The sequence below is a fragment of the Pyxicephalus adspersus genome, chromosome 6 (assembly GCF_032062135.1).
Source record: "Pyxicephalus adspersus chromosome 6, UCB_Pads_2.0, whole genome shotgun sequence".
Taxonomy (NCBI): domain Eukaryota; kingdom Metazoa; phylum Chordata; class Amphibia; order Anura; family Pyxicephalidae; genus Pyxicephalus; species Pyxicephalus adspersus.
Genome location: NC_092863.1, coordinates 6,986,033 through 7,011,968, shown reverse-complemented (window position 1 = coordinate 7,011,968; position 25,936 = coordinate 6,986,033). Strand labels below are relative to the sequence as shown.

General features: G+C 40.0%; 1 protein-coding gene across 1 annotated transcript in view; it reads left to right on the top strand.

The window, feature by feature from the left end:
- Positions 1–20,920: 20,920 nt before the first annotated feature.
- Positions 20,921–25,936, top strand: part of LKAAEAR1 (LKAAEAR motif containing 1) — a 40,084-nt gene continuing 35,068 nt past the window's right edge. The window contains exon 1 of the mRNA XM_072414380.1: positions 20,921–21,006. The gene's annotated coding sequence lies outside the window, so the exon portion shown is untranslated. The remainder of the gene's footprint in view (positions 21,007–25,936) is intronic.

Below are 25,936 nucleotides of genomic sequence, written 5' to 3'. Positions count from 1 at the left end.
AGACCATTTTTATAACTTACATAATTCCAGATTATTTTACACAGATGGAAACCTCAACAATGTAAATTTCCTAAAAAGAGCCTACAGGAAATCCTGTAAAGATCTGAACTCCAGACTTTAGTGCAGCGTGGAACTGTTAAAGGAAACCTGCAATGAAAAAGTATATATATTGTATGCAAAACATGTAGTTCAGTGCTTTTAACCTCATGTAATGTGAGCTGTGGGTATAGTAAATATAGCCAGGGTTCCCTTATTTGAAGGTTTTCCCCCATGTAAACCGGTCGAAAAATGTATTTCCCAACTAAAACCCCTATTGATACTCGAACCTGGAAAGCTAACACTTTCTCCATGTATAGAGAAATGACATTTAAATTTTATCATGGTGCTTATGTCTCCCCTTTTTGTTCATACTACATGGGATTGAGTGAGTCCCCCGACTGTTTGAAATGTAGTGCAGCAGAGGCTGACTTGTATCATATGTTCTAAGAGTTTTCCCTTAAATTAAAAGATTCTGGAGATCATTAGTGGCATTTGCATTACGTCATCTGGAAAAATATCTCCTGCTGTCCTCGGCATGGGCTTTATTTTGGGCCCCAAACTGAGCAACAGATTCAGATAGCTAAGGGCTGTGGCAAATTACTGACCATACTGTCAATGGTAGCCAAGAAAACTATACTACACAAATGGATAAGAACCTTCTACCCTTGGCTTATTTTTAATAAAATTTAGATATGTTTTTTAAATGCACTGGGTGGAGGCTTCCATGAACAAAGATCTGAAAGTAAACTCGTTTTTTGATGTCTGGAATCCTATATATCCGTTTTACCTTTGGAAACTAGAAAACGTATTGTTTCTACATTTGACCAAACCTCATGGTATGTTTACCAGTTATTATCTAGTGACCCACCAGTTTCTTCATAGCAGTTATTGAAAGTATCATGAATTGTTTGAAAATATTATTTGAATGTTAAATATCAATTGTGTATTTATGTGCAAACTGATGTAATTCTTATTTGTTTACCCATTTTTTTCCTGTATTGTTTCTGGTTTTTTGTTAATTTCTTGCAAAAATAAAAATAAATAAAAAAGGTGGAGAAAGACTGACCTAGATCATGCAGTTCAATGAAGGTAAATAAGGGTCCTAGCTGTGTTAGTTAGGTTAGGCTAAGTAAACACGTGTGAAAATTGTCGTTGGAAAGGATCTTTCACAATCCTTTCTAACGACTGCACAATGCATGAACGAATGCTGTACATACAGCACCGTACTGCTCTATGGAGAGGGGAGGGGGAGAGCGATGGAGCAGAACCCTGCTGCACTCTTTCCCCTTCACTTCCATTACGATCGTCCGTCTATCGTCCGTGGATCCGCCAGGACGATCGTTCAGACAGATCGTTCCGCCCTGAGCCTATTATCAGACGAGAACCATTGCACGTGTGTACCAAGCCTTCGACATATGTACATGATAGGATGCAGACACTGGGAAAGATAGAAACATGAAAACACTAAATAAATATAAATAAAGTGTGAAGAATAGATAGATAAGGGACGAAGTTACACTTTTGTGTCCTGTTGTTGTGAATTATTACATGTTGTGTTAAGGCAGCCCACACAGCACAACAAAATCCAACACTGTATGGTCTCTTTTTTTTAAGACTTAAGACAGCATGGAACTTGTGACCTCTGTCAAATGCATTCTAAGTATTGCCATTATTATTATAATACAGTATTTATATAGCACTAACATATTGCACAGTGCTGTACAACATCCATAGTCATGTCACTAGCTGTCCTTCAAAGGAGCTAACAGTCTAATGTCCTTACCATAGTCATATGTCATTAATACAGTCTAAGATCAATTTTGAGGGGAGGCCAATTGACCTAACTGCATGTTTTTGGAATTTGGGAAGACACTGGAGTACCCAGAGGACACGCACGCAAATACGGAGAGAACCTGCAAACTCCATGCAGATAGTGTCCTGGCTGAGGTTCGCACCTGGGACCCAGCGTTGTAAAGGCCAGAATGCTAACTACTAAGCAATTGTGCTCTCCATGTCAGTATTATGGTAAATTATTGGTTTAAAGGCAAATTATAACTGCACGTAGAAACTGACCCTTTTCATTTCTTCTTGCCTACCTTTTTAAAATAAAAAGGGTGAAATCATTTGTTCGTTATTAAAGTAAAGTGGAAAGGATGCCATTATAAGCACCGCTAGACAGAGGTACTTGATCACGTCATGGCTTTGACTCATGGTTAATTAGCAGTGAAGTTGGAAGAATTTTTGACCCTTTAAAAGGCATCGATATTAAAGCAGCGATGTACACTTAGCTATCTCTTAGGCTTGCTCATGTCACAGACAAATCATATCCATTTACAGAAATGTGTTGTAGTTAGGACTGCAGACTGAGCCATTTTATACAGCATTGGCTGGTGAATAAAATTGGCTGGTGCTTGTCTCTTTCACTGCCAGACTTGGCTTCTCATTTTGACTTCAGGCTTCCAGGCTATTTTTGACATTCTTCCACTTGTACAATACAGCTTTAAAAGTTTTTAAAAGACAACCCGGCCCCAAATCAAATGTTTTCTGCAAGCTCAAGACCTTTTCTAATAAAAGTTTGTATTGTAGAACTTATATGTCTCATAACATTTCTGCAAATGTTAATAATATTATTTGCCTTACCCTATTGGGCAGTCGCAAAAATGAGGTCCCTAAACGTAAATTATGTTTCTAAACCTTCAACATATGTGAGAATTAATAGCAGATATGTAATAAATGGAATAGGGCTCTGATCTGATAAATAAAGGTGTCATAATGGTTCACATGTCTAAGGGTCTATTGGTGCATTTGAGTTTTTTGTTTATGAAAAAAAACTTTGAAAGAAGCACATATCTGATGAATAGCTTTATCTACTGACCCTAAAAGTTGTCAGATGGAACCACAAAATAATGGTGGGCCAACCCTTCCAATAAGTTAGATACCAGATGTAGCCTTAGCTCTGCAGGACAGCAAAGATACAATTATATTATTATTATTTTTTACAACAGTCCCAATTTCCACAGCAGTCCAATTTCTGAGGCTCTAGGGACCCACCCTATGGCATGCAGAATTGGCAATTAATAGCTACTCAAGTCAAAGAAGCAGATGACCACATTTTACCACAATCGTGCATGCTTGGCGAAGTGCTTATCTAAATGTGTCTGGAAAACACGTCCGCCTTTTGAAATGCTTGAATGCATTAGACAATTTACTAATGCTTACTAATGAGTGGTCAGAGCATGGCAGAATGGGTCCACTTTGCATTACAAGTCAGTATGGCCCATTAATATATATTGAGTGTGTGGTAAGAGCACTTTGTGAAATGCATTGTTTGAAGAGAAACTGGAGAAACTGCTCCAATAATGGGCATCAATGATGGGGGGGGGGGGATGAGGACAGGCAAGATATGAAAGCTAAATAATAGATTTTAACAGAATTATTTGATAAATATGAATGTTCTTTTTCATTTTTGCATCTAACAATACACACATTTGTGTTTGAAGGCATTTACCTCCAAATTCACACCGGAAAAAACTGGAGTGTGGGATTTTCCACACATAAATGGCGGACTATCCTGTCCAGTATATAAGTACAGACTATAAGATGCATGGTCCACTATTCCCCATCAGGAAACACGCACAGAGATCTGCCACACAACCAGCTGGAGCACATGTCAACATGTAGGGATGGCCAAAAGGCTGCAGATGAATAGCACAACTGAAAAGTAACAAATGATAAGAAAATAGAAGTAAAAATGCCTAATTAGAAAACATGGTAATCTAATTTATGGTTTAAATTTAATTTAGGACATCTAACTGCACAGACTTGATTAATGGCTACAATCTATGAACTCATAAGCGGATTCTACACCCTCCAATGACTGCCACCTACACTTCTTCAGAACTACAACTACTTTAGAAAAAACAATTGACAATCACACATGCTAATTGTCACTTCCCTTTCTGACAGCCACTAATTATCCCCCAAACACCTTTGCCACCAAAAAATGACAGTCCCCTGCCAAATCATACACACTTATAAAAATTATATTATTTTTTTTTTGGTAAACTCTATTCAGAATAAGCAGGACTCCAGGAAAAAACTTTACTTAATCACCCATTAAGGCAAATAGCTAAAGTAATTTGGGTTATACTACCATCTTCCAGAGGATGGGACACTGACAAAACAAAACACGTAGCCTAGTCCTGGATGACTGATTGTATTAAGCTACGTACACACGTCAGATTTTTATCGCCCGATAATCGGCATCAGCCAATTATCGGGCGAAAATCTGCCGTGTGTACAGTCGGTGTCGTCCATCGTCCGGACGACCAACCTGCCGGATCCACGGACGATGGACGACAGCCGATCCTAATGAAAGGGAAGGGGGAGAGCGTGCAGCAGGGTGCCGCTCCGTCGCTCTCCCCTCTCCATAGAGCATGATCGGTGCTGTATGTACAGCACCGTTCATGCATCGTGCACTCCCTTGTCGTTGGAAAGGATCGTGAAAGATCCTTTCCAACGACAAAAATTGCAAGTGTGTACGCAGCTTTAGTTTTCGTTAGTGTACTAGATGGATAGGTGTGTTCCCTACAGCACTGAATGGACTTTCCCCTTTTGGTAGCCCTTTTTTCCTCATATTCAATTAACTTTCCTAGGATTATGTGCTTTTTCCATGCAACTTCCCAACTATGACATTGTAAGCTGATTCCAAACCTATGGCAGTACTTGTGAGTGACATGCCTTGTATTGCTGTGTAAGTCTGGAGTTGTTGCATTGTTGCTGCGTTTGTCCTGTAGACTCATATTTGCAATTAGGCTTTTGAGTGCTGGGCATCCTTTTTGATTTTCCCACAGTGGAAGGAATAATTTAGTCCAGGTTTAGTCCCTCAGCATTATTCCTTCCAACAGTTCTTGCTGCTGTTTTTGCTCTGCAGGACCACATACAACTTAGGTTGCAAGTCCATTTTTGCTGCTCATCTTCAGTGATCTGGTCACCTCTGACTGCCAGGCCCTCAGCTGCTACCTGCTTCTTACATTGCATGATGCCTTGACTTACCCTACCCATATCCTAGGCCTGGTTGCCTATCTGCCATGCAGTCCCTACAGTCGTCTGGTTCTAAAGGCATTTGTGAAGTCCTTCTCTAGATCACATTTCACCAATGATTCTGATGGAACAGACGTCTTAAAGCGTACCTATATTCACAAAATCAGGTTTGGCTTATGGATAACATAAGCCCAAGTTATATTCATCTGAATATTTTTTTTTCAGCTTGCTTTTACCTTTAAACATAAAAAACGAGTTCTAGCCACACCCCCCGGGTCTCTCCATCGCATAGGCGGTGCAATCTGGGAAATGCCATCCTTGGTGGGAGTGTTTCTAATCCACTCCCACTGCCCTAATTATGCAGATTTTTTTTCTTTCCTTGCCTGGGACTCTCATGTTACTCAAGTGTGACTGCTCACTCTGCAGCGGCTTCCTGCTTCTTTTCAGCTTGTGAGCTCTCCGTGCAGAGGGCTCCAGCTATTGAGGGAGGGGGAGTGGGTGGAGAAGATGGTCAGGATAGGAAGAAAACGTAAACTTGCCAGTCACAAGCTGGCCACTTCTAAACACATCATCAATCATTATATTTTTCATGAATACAAGCTGACCCAGCCAGTGCCACCAGGGAAGACTGACATTTTAGTGCAAGTAAGTAAAAATAGATTGATAGTTGAAAGACTAGTTTTTGAGTTCAGTTCCTCTTTAAGCTTGGAATCTGATCCTCTGCTTTAGTCCAGGTTGTCTGCAGAATCCTGACTTTAATTCCATCAACTGTAGCCCTTCCCACTTCCATTCCAAAAAATGCATTATTTCAATGGCTGGATCACTTATTTATTCACAAACCTTGACCACACTGGCCACAAGTTTGCTTCAGTTGTTTTCTCTGAGGTATCTATAACTGATCTGCCCTCCACCATATCCACCTATTTGCCAGTCATCACAGAGATCTATCATTCTATTTATGATGAGCTTGTCTTCTTCTAAAATTCCAAAGTTATAAGAGACTATTTCTGCAACAGCTTGTTGCTTTCACTATTTCAAGGCTTTGGTTTTTAGGCCCCAAAGGCAGCAAAGTCCATCCAGTTTCACCGACTATTTGACATCTTACAGAGATCGGAAAAACCATGCAAACAATTCCTAAATCAGGGAACATGGTTAGGGCACTTTTGCTAAATTACAAATTTGTACTGGATTATAAAACCTTTACTCCACATGACCTTTAGGGGCAGGGCCTTTTCGGTCTTTCTTGTATGCCATTATTAAAGATAGTAATGTACAGCACTGCATAATATGTTGGTGCTATATAAATCCTGTTTAATAACAATAATAATCATAATAATAGTACAGTTGACAATAGCATTTTGCAAATATGTCCTTTTTACTTTGCAGTACATTATTGCACTTGGGTTATGTCATGCATTACCATGCTTTGCATCAATTCTTAACGTGCAGAAGTAAGCACTGTAAGCATGTTTTTTTTTAACACATCCCAGTACTTTGTGTTGATTTGTATTGCGTTGGTTTTCAATGCAGGTGCATTACCTCCATGCTTAGCATGCCATTTATTATAAAAGGTGCAGTAATTCGAATGCTTGTGTTACACTTAAAAACATGATAGGAAAATATAAATGTTCTTAGATATTTATGGTCTGTGTCTTAACTGAGCACTGTCTGTTCTTTGAAGAGACCAAGACAGGTAAAATCCACCAAATGTAAAATACACAGCAGTAATAAATCACCAGAATTTGTATCCTTTCCCCAATGAACAAAGTTTTTCCCTTTTTTTCCTTAAACTTACAACCAAACTATTTCTATTCTTTAAACAGCAAAAAAAAAAAAAAACTGAAGAAGAAAAATTATGTGCTGGTGCTTCATGATAATTAAGAAAAAAAACTGATCCATACGTTGACCTTTTCTCTATTTCTCCTGCAAGTAAGTCAAAGCAGACAATGTATATTCTAATGATATCACAATTATTGCTGATTGTAATTGTTACAAATAGTTGTACCTGGAATAAAAATATAAAAGCATTTCTCATTAAAGAGATAAGGAATATTCTTCCTTGTGAGAATCCGTACAACTCATAATTGTTGGCTCGCAAACTACGGTACACCCACCAGCGTTCAGATACCAGGCGCTCTCTGCTGCAGGCACTGCCCTGAGCATTGTGTACTCTGTATATCATTAACTATAGCCGTGCATGTTATTACTGTGAATAAAATGGATGTTTCTGGGAAACTTGGCTCCTTGGTGCATAGTTTTAAACTTTTTTGATGTTGTAGACTTTTACAAGTTTGAAAATTTGCAATTGCAAAACTTTTTTAACTTTTCTGTGTCAGTATCAGCCACATAGAAAAGCACTCGCCAATAAAACTTGGCGCGGGTAGCTTTCCAGGCTGCTGTGGGGTTGTAACTGTGATCTTGCCTATCATCCTCAGCACCCAGCTATGCTGTTATTTAATTGTTTATAGTTAACAAAATCGGTATTTTCTAAATCAGCCTTTCTCATTCTTTTTAACATAGGGGAAGCCTTGAAATAACTTTAATTCTGTATCCACAGCTCACAGTATGTTATTTTGGTGGCCATTGGGATGAATGTCACTCTTACAGATAGCCAAAAGGATGATTGGGGTCACTTAAACTGCTCATTAGTCAAGGAACCCCTAGCAAACTCTGGAGGAACCCTAGGGTTCCACCGAGGTCTGGCAGAGAAACACTGTTCCCAATGATCCTGTATAAAAAACTAAACACAGCCGGGTGGTTACTGAAAAGCACCAGGTGGTGCACCCAGCTAAAAGGGTCTGGGGAGAACACTGCATTATATGTGCAGTAAAACTGATTCCAGGCTGCTGAAAGTGCTGTGTAAAATCTTGCAATTTGCACATTTTCCCTCCTTTCACTTGGGGCTGTCTGTCCCAAAAGGCGGTGAATGCAGATCTGCCTGACACCTCATCCTTGTAAACTACAGCACGTCAAAAGGGATGCAGGAGATGCCAGAAATCTTTATCTGGTTCACAGTGCCTCAGCAGCTCTTCTTGAGTATATCACAGCTTTTCTTATTGATGTACAAATATTTGGCTTTCCACGGGAAGTGCTGAGTTAGTCTCATTAGCTCAGCAAGCTGCAAGAGTTAATTGATTTACTTTTGAGAATGCAATTATGCTCTTACTTGCTTCTGGGTAAAGCTAAAATAATATTGCAAGCGTCAAAGAAGGAGGGGCAGTGAGAAATGAACAGTTATATGTGTGCTTTATTTTTCATTTGTGTCAGTATCATTATTTGTTCACTAGGCACAGAGCAAAGTGAGACGCTTTGTGCACAGTAAAAGCCAAATTCTTTTTTTTTTTTTTTGTCTTCCATTAGATGTAATGTGGCTTCACATAGCCTGTCCTTCCATGCATCTACAGTACAATATTCTTACCCATCCAGACTCCTTTTCCGCCTCTGTTTTCTCAAAGCTGCAATGCAGCAACAGGGAGGCAAAGAAGGAGCGTGCTTGTATATGCGACATATATATATGTCTCGGGGATTAGACAATGTACACACATTATTCAATACAAAATAACTGTATTAAATCCAATACAAAGTAACCAATTATTATATGCTACTGTACAGTTATATTACAGCTTTCAGTATTTTTGATTTATTTATGCACCCGTTTTAATAGATTTTTGTGTTTTTTATTTAAAGTTTATTATTAAATTTCTTACATTTATTAAATATTGAACATATTTCGGTGAGTTATGCCTAAGAATTACAGGCCTACAATGCAAAATAAATTTTATTGAAAGACCACTTTTAGATCTATAAATCCGGACAGAAATGAACCACTCGGGAGGTGAAATGCTGTCTGTGTCCTCATACATGGCTTTTTTCTCATCTCTCTATCTGACACCCATCACATGTACAAGAAATGATTGAGAACACAGACAGCACAATCTAACTTGGTTAGAAAATGTTTTATTCTGGTCCCTTTTTTTCTGTTCAAACCCCATAAAATAGAAAGGATATTTTTTAGATTAATTAGATCAGCAGTTGGATAGAATAAGTTCAATTCTGGCACAGACATCTATAATAATTTAACATGGGTTCTTACCCTGCTATGCTTTTTCTTCTACATTACTGATGTGTATTACAGAAAAGCAAAACACAGAACAAGTAATATTGTATTCAATGCATGGGAGTTTCCCTCATACTGCCATCTATAGATGATATGAGCTGCAATTGCTGACCTCATTGTACAGAATTCTGATTCCCTGGATATAAATCTGATGTTTGGTGTCAGTAGGTGCAGTCACACAGCTGAAACAATCATACAAATATCACAATTACTGAACACCTGAGCCGTATACTCATCCTGGGTCAGGGATTCAGAAAGGAATAAGGGCTGAGGAGCAGAACACCAACCAGGTAAATTACCTAATTTTACAACCAGTAATGGCAGTTTATATCATCTCTCAGTGACAGGTCCTCTTTAAGTCTACAGAACATGGTGCAGAAGGTGGCACCAACAACTGCTTTTGTGACGGCAGAATTGGTAGTTAAAGCGAATACCTATCAGCCTCAGTCCCTGAGGAACGTAGGAAGCCAGCATGTGTTTAATCTCATAAGCAATCATGCAAATCCTAAATATTTATTTTGGGTCTTGAATTATCAGTTTTGGGTGACCTGACCCCTTTGCTGTTTAGCATTTCAGCAGCCATCTCAGAATGCTCCGCCATCTGTAGATTACACATCTCTTTTGCCGTATCTCTAGGGTGGAAACAGCAGTGACTGGAATAGAACAGAGATCAGCACAGGGGTGTATGACACAACGGGGACACTTGCACAATGTAACACGCACTAAACTGCCCAGCTGGTTATTTTAGGCTCTAAATTATGCAAAATCACCCCAATTGTTTACAGGAGGCACACAATAACCATGTCATCTGATTGCGTTAATCAGCAACGCAAATCCGGGGGCCGCTGCTCAATCACATTCCACAGGCAGCAATCGAGCTGTGATTATCATGACCTCTATGCATGCAAATCAAACTCCCCATTGTCAATAGGCCTGCATGTGCCCAGGCATTCGCTGCCTTCCCTATAGCTCAGCCGTTATCGATGAAGTGAGCCGGTGTAGCTGCGGCAACAGTTCCGCGACTGTCCACTTTGTGGAATGGTCCTTAAAGTGAACCTGTGCTACCCATGTGCAGGGCACTGTTTAGGTTACAATTTGGGACTTTCAAATGGATTGTTACCCTAACCTGTGATCCTTTTAAAGGGTCAGTCTACACAAAACCCAATTGTTCAGTATTTATTAGATGCTAGATCTCCTGGTTTCTTTGTACGTCCGCAATCTGTGTATATATACTGTGCTGAGTAAATGGGTCGGCATGTCTACTTTGAATAATATAAATGTATTTCCACCATCATTATTGGATTTATAGTTATTTTATATCATGAAGTTTGTGAATGGAGATGTTATGACACCCAAAGTGGGTCAGGAAGATCAGAAACTTCTAAGTGGACGGCAACAGAGTTAGGAATTAATGCAGAGTCATGAAAATGCTGCTTCTGGAATAACAAAACATATAAGAACCCAGGGACTCTTCACCTACCAGGCTGCTCCAGAATTAAATATCACTTTTGAAAAGCCTGTTTCATCAAAGATAAAGGGGCATTTTGGTAACCCAAAGCTGGCCAAAATAGCTGCATCTTGATAAGTCTGTAAGTAGTAAATCTATACTTTCCCCACATGTCTTCTGTTTACAGAATCAATTAAGATTTTGCTAGCAGCTGCCAATGCTCTGAAACTGGCTGCAAGCCCATGAGCCGGGTATTACACTCATATCAAGCAACTGCTCACTCCGTGTTACCTACTGTGCTTCCTAGAAACCATGGAACGCTCCAAGCTGGTGGCACAGGTAAGGCAGAGGGCAATACAAAGCCAGAGAGCAAGATATGAATGTGATTTGTTGGCGCGGTTCCAGAACCAATAGCTCCATTCATCTAATGATTAATAGAAAAAGAGCACCGGGAACTGCACAATCTGTGAGGTCTCTGTTCTACCTTTCAGGTTTTCATGCTAATTAAAAGACACTCAAAATTAATAAACTGAAAACTGCATGACTCATTGCATTGTTTTAGTTTTTGCATTATCTCACTGCTTCTCACTAGCATAGGCTAAAAGCAAGCCAAGTCCGGACAAATAAGGACAGAACCCAAATTGCCCATATGTACTCAGTACAGAACATCTGCCATTTGTTGTCCCACACCCAAACTTTGGCTGGCTCTCCTGCATTTGCACTGAATGCCAGTCAATATTTCCCTATGGTCAGTCGGGAAGTGGTCCATAGTATTCTCTTCTTTTATTCTTTTCCTAACACTTTTGGTTTGTTTACCATCTTCTCTTTTAAACATCTTCAGTGTTTGGGTTCAGGTTCAGTGCTTGAGGGTGAGATTAGGGGGTTTTAGGATTGGATAGAGCAGGGAAGTAATGAAACCTTACATTTGTATTATTGTCTATGCCTTCACTTAGACTTTCCCTCATTCCCTGTCCAGTTTAGAATGAATCTTAGGCATATAGAGAATCCTGCGCAGCCGTAACCATGTTTAGTGACAGCCCTTTGCTATTCAGAGTCATGTGACAGGGTCTCTTTAAACAGTTGATGAAGCCAGACCCTTCATTTAAACATAAATTTTCCTATAAGTTTATACATTGCCCCCCCCCCCCATGTTCTAACATTTCATTGCATTGACTTTAGTTTTATAGTTTTTTAGTTTTAGCGTGCATTCAATGTGTTATTGTTTCTATAAGCTTATGCAATGTCATAACATTTGTTTCCATCCAGAGTTGCATGAATTTTTCTCAAAGATCCTTGTAAAGATGATGGAAGAGACCGCTGAGTTGTCTTCTCCAGCTCATCCTAATTGAACCAATTGCATGGTACGTGTATTTGATTTCAGGGAAAACCTCAAGGTATATGTGTAGCAATAGACAGAAGTTATCAGTTTGAGGTCAGGCAGTTGACAGAACAGCATCTGTCAGACCCCACAGGGCACCTAATCTTTATTTATTCTCAACCTGGGTAGGGGACAAATATTCTCTTTTCTCATATGTTATTAAGGATTGGTTCTTCATGCTCTGCCATAAGTACCACTTGTGACTGGTTCTCTTGAGATAAGCTGTAGGCATTGTACATGCAGCAATATGTTTTTCCTATTACACAGACGGGGAGCTGGGCCTGCCTGTTATAAATGTGCACCTTTCTCAGCAGTCGTGTGCAGTTTCCATGGTGATAAAGTACCTATTGTCATCAGTGATTTGGTCCTGTAGATCCATGCAAGACTTTTATTGCAGCAGCTGCTGCCTCTCCTCTTTATGCATTTACTGTGTCCATCGTGACCCCCCTTTAACCTCAAATCCCTTCATGTCATCCCCTTTTCTCTGACCTGCCCTGCTATATTCATCCCATTTATGTCCTCAGTCTCTGAAAATCTTGTGTGCATCTTCCTGCTCCCTCCACCTCTATCATACATCTCCTCTATGTTTGTAATCCATTATTGATTTGTTTTTGCACTACATTCCCATATTTCTATTGAATGTCACATTCCTAATCTGGTCTGAATTTTCTTCCCTTGTTTGTTCAAAGCGAACAGAGGTGTTATATTGCAACATTTCTGCTGGAGTTGCCTTTGTCATAAAATTAAAACACCAGGCAAATCTATAAGACCACAATCTAATCTAGTCATTAAACAAAAAACATGAAATAGATTTTATTCATAATAATCCTAAATGCATGCTCCACAAGAAGGTAAAGAAAGCACTTTTAGCCAATCACATAGCTCAAATAAGACACTGATAGGAGAAGAGAGCAGATCTCATCAGCATGGTGATGCTCCTTCCTTGTCCAATTGGAGTGGGTGTGTAACCAAGCTTCCTTTGCAATGGAGAAAAGGGAAATCCTTGACTTGGCTTTGCTTTCTAGCAGGATTGTTCGAATTGCAGCACTTGTTAGGCATAGGCAAGTAATAATTCTCACACATTTATGTTTCAGATGAATATTTAGATTTAAGCCTGCATTCAGCTTTGCAGAACTCATTGGCTTCTTCTATTCTTAGGTCTTAGAGAGGCAGTCGCCTTGCAAAAACAAAGCACAAGTGTACTTGGACATAAATCGATTGTGTATCTAAACCCCAAGTACAAAAAATATAATAGAATCAAAGGTGTAATTATCGGGAGCAGCCTTTTATCTGATGATCCTTCTAGTAATACATTCACTGTCATAGGGTGACCATGCTTACCCACTATGGAAGAGCAGCGTTGTCACCCTCAAACAGGGAGGCTACAAAATAGCTTCCACTTTCCTCTTTTTTATAATATAAGAAGATGTATTTTGTAGTTCACAAAAGTCACTGGCACAGGCCTGCCAACACAAAGAGCTCTGACCATCTAACAGGACCAAAGTATTTCTTACACCTATTAAACAGAACAAAATGATTCCAAATGTGTACATATCAGGGAACAAATAAAACGGGTTGATGAGTTAAAAAAAGTTTATATATAGTTTCCTCTTCATTAGATAGGGCACAGATTAGGAAGAATATGTAGACATAAAAAAAATGTATCAGCAACTCTTTGATTACCATTTAATCAACATAGAAATGAAAGAAATTATACTTCAAACGGACTGGAAATATTCCAACCTGCCAAAAAAAGGAAAAGAGAGAAAATGTCAATGGATCACAGACAAAACTTGGAGCAGCACTGCAAGTAGACAGGATGTCACAATGAAGTAATTTAATAAAAGTTTGGAGAGAGTTATGGAAAGTAGTGCAAAATAGTTTTCACCTCAAAGCACGTACGCAAATCATAACTGAAAACTTTACATTCGGTGCTGCAGGAACCATGGTCGGCATACTCAGGGCTTCAGTATTTTATTCCAGCCTTGCTATAATGAGCCCATTTAGCCCAGTTTCTTTTGTTGGAAGTCAAACACATATCCACAAACCTTTTGTGTATTTAATGCTGTAGAGATTTTCCAAAAAAAAAAAAAAGCCCAGTGCCTCTTCTTCTAAAGCGTTTTAAATCCATTGGTCCAGTTTAGTTTTGCTTTAAAGGATTGAACCTATCTATCCAACATAAGACTGGATCACTGGAATCTGGTTGCACTGATTCCCTGGATGATTAAGTGGCATAAAAACACTGCAGAATTACTGCAATTATATTTTTGTATTTATTATACAAATAACAGTTCACTGATTGCATTCAATGTGAAACTGCTGTTTAAAGCACACTCAAGTGCATGCATGCTGAGTAATGTGTAAATGTAACAAGTAAGTATTTATTACCACTCGCAGAGATGGCATCACTCTCTTTACAGTGCCTTAATCTGCTTTTCTTTCCAGGAGGACCTGGCAATTCCCTGTCCCCATTTAGGCTGTGTTCAAAAAAGTTTACAACAAATTAGCTCCTGCAGCAGCCTCTTGCTTTTTGACGTGCTGCAAAATTACAGTGTACAGTCTGATCACTAGAGGACTGAGGAAATGTTCTATTCTGTCTGCAGCAGACTGAATACCATCTCAGCCAAGTCAGAGGCTAGCACTTGGGGAAAGCTTGAGGCTAGCACTTGGGGAGGGCTAAAACAAAGGTTGGCCTTAAAAATGTTGTTACTGTATATTGTGACATGCCAGGAATTTATCCATGCAGAACTGTAAAAATTACAGAAAGGTCCACTGAGATGTGCCACTTTAAAAATGTCAGTGTGGATGCAGCTTATCAAACCTTGGGTGTCAACCTCCTCTTGCCACATATTTAAAGGACTCTTTTCCCCTTCACCAAGTTGTGAGATTTTGTCTGCATGGTGCTTGCTTGGCAGTCACTTAGCCTGAAGATCCGCGGGCACATGCCACTGTGTACCAGCTCGAGGCAGCTGGCACTGCAAACAGGAAGAAGCAAGGCGTGTGGGCGGCGGGAGGATGATTTTGTCACAGGTGAGACAGGGACATATCCAGTGACATTTGAACAGATTCACGCCTCAGTGAAACATTGCATTCTGCTTGGGGGAGCAATGCAAGTTTGAGTGCCAACGTGTTACTAATAAGGTGATGCGACCGCTAAGGAAAAAACAACATGGAGATTAGGAAACAGATCACTGCATTCACAGGCCTGTCACTAGGCAAAGGTGGGGGGGGGTTGTTTGCAAGAATAGGCAGTGTGCAGAATCCGATAGAACTGAAGTTCAGCTCATTGATTAGTGATGGAGGAAAATGTTGACCTATAGGTCTTTATGCTGCTTTATAACTCAGCTCCAGCTGAATACACTACTTAAATCCCCCCACAGAAACTGCTTTCTCTTCTACAAGATTGGTAAAGCAATGCCTATAATCTTGCCATTTGCCCACCCCTCTGCCGTTATGTGCAAGTCTTATATACGGTGGGTAGCCATGCTGTTCACAGGTTGCAGTTCTGCCTCATCTTGCTTCCTAAAGTAGACATCCGCATGTCTGCTTTAATACCTCCCACCTATCTGCTTACAGTGCCACCATTTACACTACAAGGCTGATTTTACCTTGCATGCATCAACCACATCTAAAAGATGCATCTAAGGATGCATGATTCCCTTAGAAGGCAAAACATTAACCCGTATTGTCTACCTACCTCCTTAGTAATACTGGAGGCTCCATCAGTCTCTTTAGCATTTGATACCTGAGGAAATGTTGGATGGCTGTGTCCTCCATTGCATGCTGTTCCTTCCTACATTGACACTTTGCATCATCACAGAAATCAAATGTGATGTGGGGATCAAAGGAACCCTGGAAATGTAATGGGGGACAGAAGCATCCTAAAGAAAAGACACATAAGCAAAATCATTATTCTATTGCAGGGATTGGACAATGTATAAACATCTGAGATCTCTTTAAGAATACATTATTGACTTTCTCAAGCTTGGAGTGCTCCTCTTTATGTGACTCTCCCAGCAGCAATACAAATATACTGCATCACATAGATTACACTCCAAGTCAGGTCTGTTAAATCCAGTTACAATTGAGTTTTCCAGTAATTGCTCGAAGAGAAAGGAGTGGTAAGTTATTGTGAAATCAATTCATTTGTTAGTTCCAAGACTGTTATTAAATAGCTCTGCGGATGCACATTAACCGCAGGCAGCATTGGTAGTGGTCGCCTCCTTGAAGGCCTAGGATATAGCTTTGTCGTCTTGATCCACTCTTTTCAGGAGTCATTGGCCTGGTACAAACAACAACGAAGATTTAAAGACTGGAATGAGTTATGTGATCACAAGAAAACAAGAAATAATCCTTTAAAACAAGCAAGGTATATGCAGGGAATGGAATGCATTCTATATTTAACCAATACCAAGTTCCAAAATGATCTGCCTCCTTGGCAGAGACCAATTTTGTGCAATGTTGTTCATTTTTGTTTTGTGGTTTTACAATATCTATATTTACCAAATCCCAAGTTCCAAAAAGCTCCACCTCTTCCAGATGCCAATTTTGGGCAAATCTTGGTCATTTTTGTTTTGCGGTCGTAAAATCTCTGCACGTGCGTCACATATCCATCTGCATTGGCTCCACATACAGGGTAATTATCTGTATGAAAAGCTCTAGGATCTGGAATTGACACCCAGCTTTTCTTGTTGGAAAATGATACAGTAATTAGGCCATTCAGGATAATTAACGGCTCTTGTTGTAGCGATGAACTTAGAAGGGCAGAAAGCTCTTACGTACCTGTGACCGCCAACCAGGATGAGAGGGATACCATCTTTGTTGCACCTCGATAAGCCATCTGTTCACATGGCGTAGCTGAACTGATACTCTCTAAAGGAGGACTCCAAGCAGTATACAAAATTGTATACCTGTTTGTTTTATGTAAACTGCAGCTGTTCCTGTACAGCTATTTGTAGTTCACTTGAACATGAAGTTGCTAGACGTCCTCCATTGTAGACATGCGAATGAGCAGCAATTCATGAGTAAGTTCCACCCTATGGCCCCCCATTTTTCTAAATATCCCATTACAGGTTGTTTAAAAAGTCATCAATTGGCCCTCCTCGGCATGCATGTCACAACAAATAGCTGCAAAATATTATTAGGTAGATGTGATCTCCAAAATGATCAAACTTATTACAGCTAGTCAAGTCCACTGGAAATGATCTAGCACTGCTGACCTCCTTCTGGAAACACTTGGCTGTCATGTAGAAATTCAATGATTTCTGAGCTACTGTAAGTTGTTAATAAAGTGAACCAGTCAGGATAATTTGGAGTCTACACTTAAATACAAAAATAGATGGGATAACTGTGCATACATAACATCTTCACCACATAGGTTCACTGACAAGAGAAAACTATTTTTCCTCTCCCTAGGATTACTGTTTAACAAGCAAGGTGATTGAAAGAACCCTTCTCCAGGTATGTAAGAGCACCCCAACAATAACCTTGCCTTTGCCGATGTATCTTGATCCACTAAAGAAACCGAATGGCGAAATGCGTCAGAACCAGAGAGCTTTTTTTCATGATCTTGAGCGCATAAATGCTTTATTTGCAATGTTAGTTGAACCTTGTATAGATCTAATGCAACTTTGAAAAATACATTATAGTTTTATGCCACAAAACCCCGCTTTCCTGAACCTATCCTTAATAGAAGTTCAGACTCTCTTTCATTTTATGCTTTCCCAGGGGTTGGCTATATTATAAACTCTACCATTTGACAGAGGGAACACACGTTCTTGGTCATACGCTTCATGAGAATCCATAAACATTTGGAAGAGTAAGAACACTGATCTATGGGGTTTAGCACTGCAGTAATTTTTTTCTACCAGTAGATTACACCACCAGATGCAAATAGGCTTTAGGTTTTATTGATAGCAGACGTTTATCCCATAGCCCCCAAGCCCAGGTCATAGGGGACATGACATTTATCCCATGCCATCTGAGCCCAGGCCATAGGGAATACCAGATTGAAATTGTAGTACTAATATGCACTACATTTCTGTCATCTGTCATTGTGAAAGGACTTATAGCTTAAAGGAAGAAGATATAGAACCCATGATCTCACCTGATCAGCCCGAAGACCCTAGAAAATATATTTTCCCCCCAGATGTCCTTATAAGTCAAAAATTGTCAGAGAAAGTTCTTGTTCCTTACTTCCATGGGAAGCTGTATTGGGTACATATTCCTGGGTATAGCTATTAGGTTGTCTGAGCTTGAGCCAATAAGTTAGCACTGCCAACATCCCTAATTTATCAATTGTATGAGAAAACAGATATGTTCATAGGACTATAAATGCAGTTCGATGTATATCATAAGTAGACCTAAATATAAAAAAGATAATCTTTTATTAACTACAAATAGTAAAAAAGGGTAAGGGATTAGGGTTTCCATATAAATGCTCAGTACAAAACACCAAACATATATCCATACGATTGAGATATTATGGTAAATTCTGATAATCCAACGAGTTTCACAGAATAAATCCGCTTCATCATGGGATTATACATGTGGAGAACCTCAATGACTAGAGTACACTGGCAAGGGGTGCAGTCATGGGAAACAGGAGAGCCCTCTTCAGCAGCAAAAGAAAGCCAAAACCAATAATATTTTCAAGAGGTATAAGTTTTGCTGTTCTGTATAAATTGAAATCTCACTGAAGTATGGTCAGCCCCTGTGGGACCTTCATTGATCCTATCTGTTGAAGCTGAGAAATGGACTCTCATCCCTGCACTTTCAGGTTACTTTACCCATTTTTCTGACCATACTTCAGTGAGATTTACTTATACATAAGAGCAAAACTTATGCCTCAGTGGAAACATTATTGGTTTTGGCTTGAGTGTCTTTCTTTTGCTGCTAAAGAGGGCTTTCCTATTTCCCATGACTGCATCCCTTGCCGTTGTACTCTATTCATTGAGGTTCTGTACATGTATAATCCCTGATGAAGCAGATTTATTCTGCGAAATGCGTTGGATTATTAGAATTTACCATAGTATCTCAATGGTATAGATATGTGTTTGGTGTTTTGTACTGAGCATTTTTATGGAAACCCTTATCTCTTCCCCTTTTTTCTATTTGTACCTAATAAAAGATTACCTTTTTTATATTTAGGTCTACTTGTGATTTACACGGAACTGCCTTTAAAGTCCCATGAACATATCAGTTTTCTCATACATATTCCTGGGGCCTCAAATGATTCTTCCAAAAAATCCTGATGCTTAGTTGTATGGAAAAAAATCATTTTGTGTATACAAACCAAACGTATTATTTTTTTTGTTATAGACTTTAAAAGCTTACTTATGTACAATTCAGAGCAGGACTAGAAAAAAACTCTGCACCTTTTGATGTTCTTCAGTGCAGATAATTCCTCACCCACAAGCATAGGAGCTCTGCAAAATGCTTGCTATTCTGGAAAGAGTGGCGGCTATGCACTTTACTTCCGAGGGAGGTAATGCAGTTTGATGGTATTGTGGATAATTGGCCTATTTGCCTCAGCGAGGACACACCTGTCATATTGTTTTGTCAACTGTATGCAGAGATTGCTCTCATTATGGAAACCTCAGGAAAGTTTTGTGGTGCTTAGAATGGAAACCTAGAGCCCTATCTCATCATTTAAAGAGGATGCAGAGTCACTCATTCCAAGACACATGAAAGGTGACAGGATGCATATGGGTATTTTTAATACATTGCAGCTAATAGACTGCTGCAATCTTATGTGTTAATTAAAGGCGAATGGCTAATTTCAGAAACTGAAATATTTGGGCTGAAATCCTTTTCAGACAAGACTGCCAAGTTCTGACCTGTCTTTTATATACTGTAGGTAAACCAGCACAGCTTGGTCAAGGTTCACCCCACCTGGTGATTGGATACACAAGCAGAAGGCCGTCCTATCCTGTGATTGGATATAGTAAATGAGCAGCTAGCCGTATGAAACAGACAGATCAGGTAAATCAAAGGTAAGTTACAACTCCAGATAAGCGACTTCATCAATATCCTTGACTGCAGAAGTAAAAGTCTTTGTATTAAACTTGCTTTGAGACTAGAATTTTCAGCAGGGGTCAACTGCAGCAGCTTCCATACTTCCTGAACAAGTACCATTTTTATTCTAGGCAAAGGCCAAAGCATATCTGGAATAAAGAACATTGCCTATATATGCCAAAAGTCCACTGGAATGGCCAGACAACGTATGCAGGGAAAATGGTTTTATTAAAATCATACTTCCTTTCATTCATTGTGTTTCTCAACTCAATAAATTATAATGGAAAACTAACATCAAACTGACTGAAAATTAGAAACCATTCAGGTTCACCTTAGATAAAATTTTATTTTCCTTTTGTGCGCATTTGTAGCAGAACAGTCCTGCATATAAAGAATAAATACATTAAGATGGAAAGACATAAAGGCAGCGGGAGGCAAGGGGTAACAAAGAACCCCCTGGGTTTCCGCGACTGGCGCACCTGCATTGCTCTCCGCGGGAAGTCATTCTGGCGGGAACAAACTCTGCACATCAGAGGAAGCCGCAGACAGCTTGAGTCCTGGCAGGCGGGAGAGACACTCCGCTTGTACTATTTGTATTACTTAGCGTGTAAGTGCTTGTCAGATAAATGCAAGGAATGATGTTAGATGAATTAGCTGCAGCTCTGTCAGCAAAAAGCTCTGGATTTTATCATAGAGCCGAATAATCGCATTTTACATAGGATAGGCTGCTTATATTAAAGGGGAACTGGGTGTAATTGAATAGGAAAACAATCACCTTAAAGAGGACTTTATATATATATATATATATATATATATAAACGGGGTGCTGAACCCTGTGATACTCAACTGTCCCCATTCTGTTGCAGGGCATCGTCATCTTCTTCCTCCTTTTTTCCTTCTCGTGATCTTCAGCCATCCTGATTGGCCAGGAGGCCAGGACGAACCAGGAAAGCCAGGATGTGCCAGGTTTGTGTATTCATAGCTCGTGAGTGATCAGGCAGGTTAGAATGCCTATTGCAGATGGGACATCTCCTGTCCCTTTCTGCTATAAAGCCCTGCCTTATTGGAAATTTTTAAAGTAGAACTTTAGTGTAACACTTCCAGGCTCAGTATTCCCCATAGAAGTGTTTTTAAGCAGGGTGGGAAGAAGCTGTAGGTGGGTGGCTGCCCGTGTATTGTGACCCAACTTTTCACTATGCACCCAAAAAAGTGCCGGGTGGTGCGCCCAGCTAAAAGGTGCTGTCGGTCTGTATTTTGCTCCCAGAGATTACTGTAATCCTCCTGACAATGCCGCCTGCTTTTCCTCCCAGAATAGCGGAGCCATCTTGTTCAGCCATCATTAGGCAGAATTCTCTTTCTGCAAGGAGATGACACACAATCTTGGTGCCTTTGCAGTTTATAAATGTGTGATTGAAATCAGCCCACTTGACGTGATTTTCTACAAGTGTCAGTGTCAAGTCGGATCAATAGAAAATAGAAGACTGTGAAAGTGTTCCCTTCCAGCAGCAGACTGATGACTGATCCTAGCAGGCAAAGTTACTTGTTTGAAGCATACGCGTTTATTGCCATTTCATTCCCAGCATAGATTAGGTAGGTGGAATACGTTTTTGGCACATTTTCGAGTTTTGGATCACACAGAGAAATTTGTTTGCTGTTATTTGGTGGCTGGCCTACTCTGATCACTGCCACCACCATTCATAGCTAGCACCAGCAGCAAATACCTGATCCAATCCTAGCTTACCCAAGGGGTAAGCTCTTTAGTTCCTTCCCCCCAATTTTTGCAAATGGTCCATCTCATAATCATTTTGGGAAATCACTTACCCCTTTGAGTATGCTAGGCTCGAGTAAGCGCTTGCCATTACAATATCTCGGAGTTAAGATGGCAAACGAGCCGCTGCAAAACCTCAAACACTTGTCCCCATGGGTGGTGCGCCCAGCTGAAAGGTGCTGTAGATTAGGTAGGTGGAATACGCTTTTGGCACATTTTAGAGTTTTGGCTCACACATAGACATTTGTTTGCTGTTATTTGGTGGCTGGCCTACTCTGATCACTGCCACCACCATTCATATCTAGCACTAGCAGCAAATACCTGATCCAATCCTAGCTTACCCAAGGGGTAGGCGCATTAGTTCCTCCCCCCCAAATTATTGCAAATGGTCCATCTCTTAATCATTTTGGGAAATCACTTACCCCTTGAGTATGTAGGCTCGAGTAAGCTCTTGCCACTACAATATCTGGGGGTTAAGAGGGCAAGCGAGCCGCTGCAAAACCACAAACGCTTGTCTCCAGGTGACCCCACCTGAGGCGTATCCTTAAAATGCTTTTCATCAGAATCTCCGTCTTCCATTCTCCTTTATTTAGACTCTTTATTTTCGGTGCATCAGTTAAACATCGTCTGTGTTTTTTTATATTGCCAGTAAAAACATATTTACCAGAGTTGGTAAGCCAGGGAGTTGCTATGGGAACTCTATTACATTGCATAGTGGAGACAGAGCTCCTTCTGACCACGTCTATGAACCTGATTGCCTACTGCTGTTATTTTTGGATTTTGATTGTACAAAGAAAAATACAAAAACAAGACAGAGATTTTTTTTTGAAAATATCACGCAGCTAGGGGAAAAGTTGTACAAACAAACCGTAAAACTAAATCAAGGGTTGTACATTGAAATTTTTTTTTCAGCAGGACCCCGTGCAAATGTGCATTATAAAGCATCGTATTCTGGTTCTACAGGTCCAGTCCAGCCAACAGAAATATAGGTAGATTCTGGTGGGCAGACTGACTTCTTGGATCCTTCAATGGTGAGATCTGGCCGCCATAATTCCCAAATCTTTTTTTTTTAGGTGCCATAACTCCTCCTATTGCAATCTCCATTTATAAATATACATTCCTGCAGGGATATTGGGGTCCCTTATAATAGGCACCGTAGGTGTGCAGAGCCGGACCCTGCAGAGATGACACCAATAGAAACCCTGGGTGGCTTTTACTCCACATCAGTTCTCATTTGACGAGCAAGGTTCAGACCTGCGCCAGGGGCAAGCGATTCCATGTGGCTCCCTGCAGCCTTGCCAGTCACAGAGCAGCTTCCTAAAGAACCAACATTTGCAGATTTGACAGCGGGTAACGTGAACAATACTGGACAGCTCATTGCAACCCCCATTTATTCTCTTTTGGGCTGCCGCCAGTAGACTCTACTTGTAGCATAGGCAGCGGTTCACTGGTGTGGGCGTAGTAACTGCACACCAACCTCACTGCCAGTCTGAACATAGCCTTAGGTTTAAGACTATGTTCAGAGGCTAAGTTCTATTTAAAGCTACATACAGATACAACATAGAAGCCAATTCCTAATGAATAGGTGTTTTCACTGAATAAGATTGCATACAAATGGCAAGGACACGCTCGTTCTGCAGAGCTCGGCATAGGCTGCCCTGACTACAGATATGATCATGAAGACGTTGTGGATCAGCAGACTACCATCCTTTTGTTCTTGGTTCTGTGCACGTTCAATCGCCTTCTAGCCATAGCTGTGCACGGAGAATGATAATTACACAAATAAATCCACTATGCTGGATTGCTTGTGGCTCTTGGAACATAATCGTTTTACATTGTTGGCCAGTTTTAAATGCACAATTATCTGATGATGGTTTGGGGATGGTTGGTCCTAAGGGAAGGTGGTGTAGTAGCATGGAGTAGCATGGAGTTTGCAGGTTCTCCCCGTGTTTGCGTGGGTTTCCTCCAGGTACACTGGTTTCCTCCCACATTCCAAAAACATTTAGGTTAATTGGTTTCCCTCCAAATTGACTGTATTAAAGACATATGACTACGGTAGAGACATTAGGTCGTGAGGGACAGCTAGTGATGAGACTATGGACTTTGTACAGCACTGGGTAATATGTTGGCACTATATAAATACTGTGTAATAATAATGGTAAAAAGAAGGCAGAGCTGCCAGAACTGCAGTCTGGGAAAAGTTGGCACTCTATGTATAGGACCACAGTGGTGGGTTACATGTGAATCACAATATGCATGTGCTTTAGCTAAATGTTTCAGCAGGAACAAACTCCGGTCTTCAAACTGTGCATTTGCTGTAGCTGCTTGACCAGAAAGCCCACAGGCTCCTAAACTTGCAAGAATTTAGCATATATTACCTAGGCTAATATTATTATTGCCTTTTCTGCTACAGTGATGCTTTTTGAACATGTCCATTTCCTGGCAGGAAATTAAAGCCAGCGTCTGTGTAATAAGACTCGGGCATTTTAAGATACAAAGATAAACTTTTACTTTTAACCTTATTTTGTACTCCTCCCTCCATTGGGTTCCAGAATGGCTTTGCTTAAAGATTTTGATCCTTTCTAATAATCGTTTTGCATTTTGTCTGATTCATCAGACTGGGTTTCTTAACACTAAAATGGCCTCTTGGACAACAATTATGTTTTGTATTTTAGCATGCCTTAAGTGTTATTAAGCAGCTTGATGAATAGGCACCATGGTCTGTTACAAAGGCTAAATGTTGACCTGTCATTAATTTATATGTAAAGCTGCACATTCAACACCCTTAGATAGATTTGTACAAATCTGTACAATCTTCATCCAATAGACTGTATCTTTTTGTAGTCCTGGGACTTTTATTTGCCCCTCATTTGCTTACTGTTTAGATATTGGCAGCAAGGTATATAGATGTTAGATCTCAGGTGTGCCCTCTAGATGGCGCTGTGTATGTCTGATATGTGTAGCAATGCACAGTTTATTCTGACACATAGGATTATGTTGTTACATAGAAGATTTTTCTCTGCTGTCACATAATTGTAACAAATGTCACTTTACAGGGAGAGAAAAATAAAAAGAAATTCTTCACAAATAAGGCCTTATTCTTTTTTCACATACATGGCTAAGATTAACCAAAAGGACCTAGAAATATATTTGTGTTCTTTTATAATTATTATTACTACACAGTACAGTATTTATATAGCGCCAACATATTATGCAGTGCTGTGAAGTGAAGTTCATAGTCATGTCCCTAACTGTCCCTCAAAGGAGCTCACAATCTAATGTCCCTACCATAGTCATATGTCTTTAATAGATTATAAGGTCAATTTTGGTGGGAAACCAATTAACCTAACTGCTAGTGTTGGTGTTAGAATTCGGTTTGTCCCGAATATTCGACCCGAATATTCGAATTCGGATAGACCCGACCCGAAAAACATGGGATTCGACGTTAAAAATAAAAAAATAAAAAAAAAATGTGTTTAAAAAAAAAAAAATAATTTTAAAGTAATTTATTGAATGTTTGTGGGTTTTTTTAACTAACTTTTTTTTTTTTTACAGGTTTTCCCACAATGACACTATGATTCCCCCGGCTGTGCAGCCACTGGAATCCTCCTGTCATTGCATCTCTGGGCAATATAGGTGATGAATGGGGACTTGTCGTCACATGGGAAACTGAACTGCAGATTACCTCTGCAGTTCTACTACAATGTCCGGGCACTACAGGTAATGAATGGGGACTTGTCCCCATTCATCATCTGTAGTGCCCTGTGTTGTTGGATAGAGAAACTCTATCCAAGAATACATAGTACAGTACTGCAAACAGCTATCGCTGTTGCCATGCTGTGCTACTACTATGTATTCTTGGATGGTGTTTCTTTATCCAAGTCCCCATTCATCACCTGTAGTGCCCAGAGATCGTAGTGGAACTGCAGAGGTAACCTGCAGTTCAGTTCAAATGTGACGTCAAGTGGGAAACTGAACTGCAGTTCCACCATGATCTCCGGGCACTACAGGTGATGAATGGGGACTTGAGAAACTCTATCTAAGAACAAATACAACTAGCAAAGGGCTGCAAGAGCAATTTGCTCTTGCAGCCCTTAAAAGACCCTAATTCGATTGAATAGTGAGATA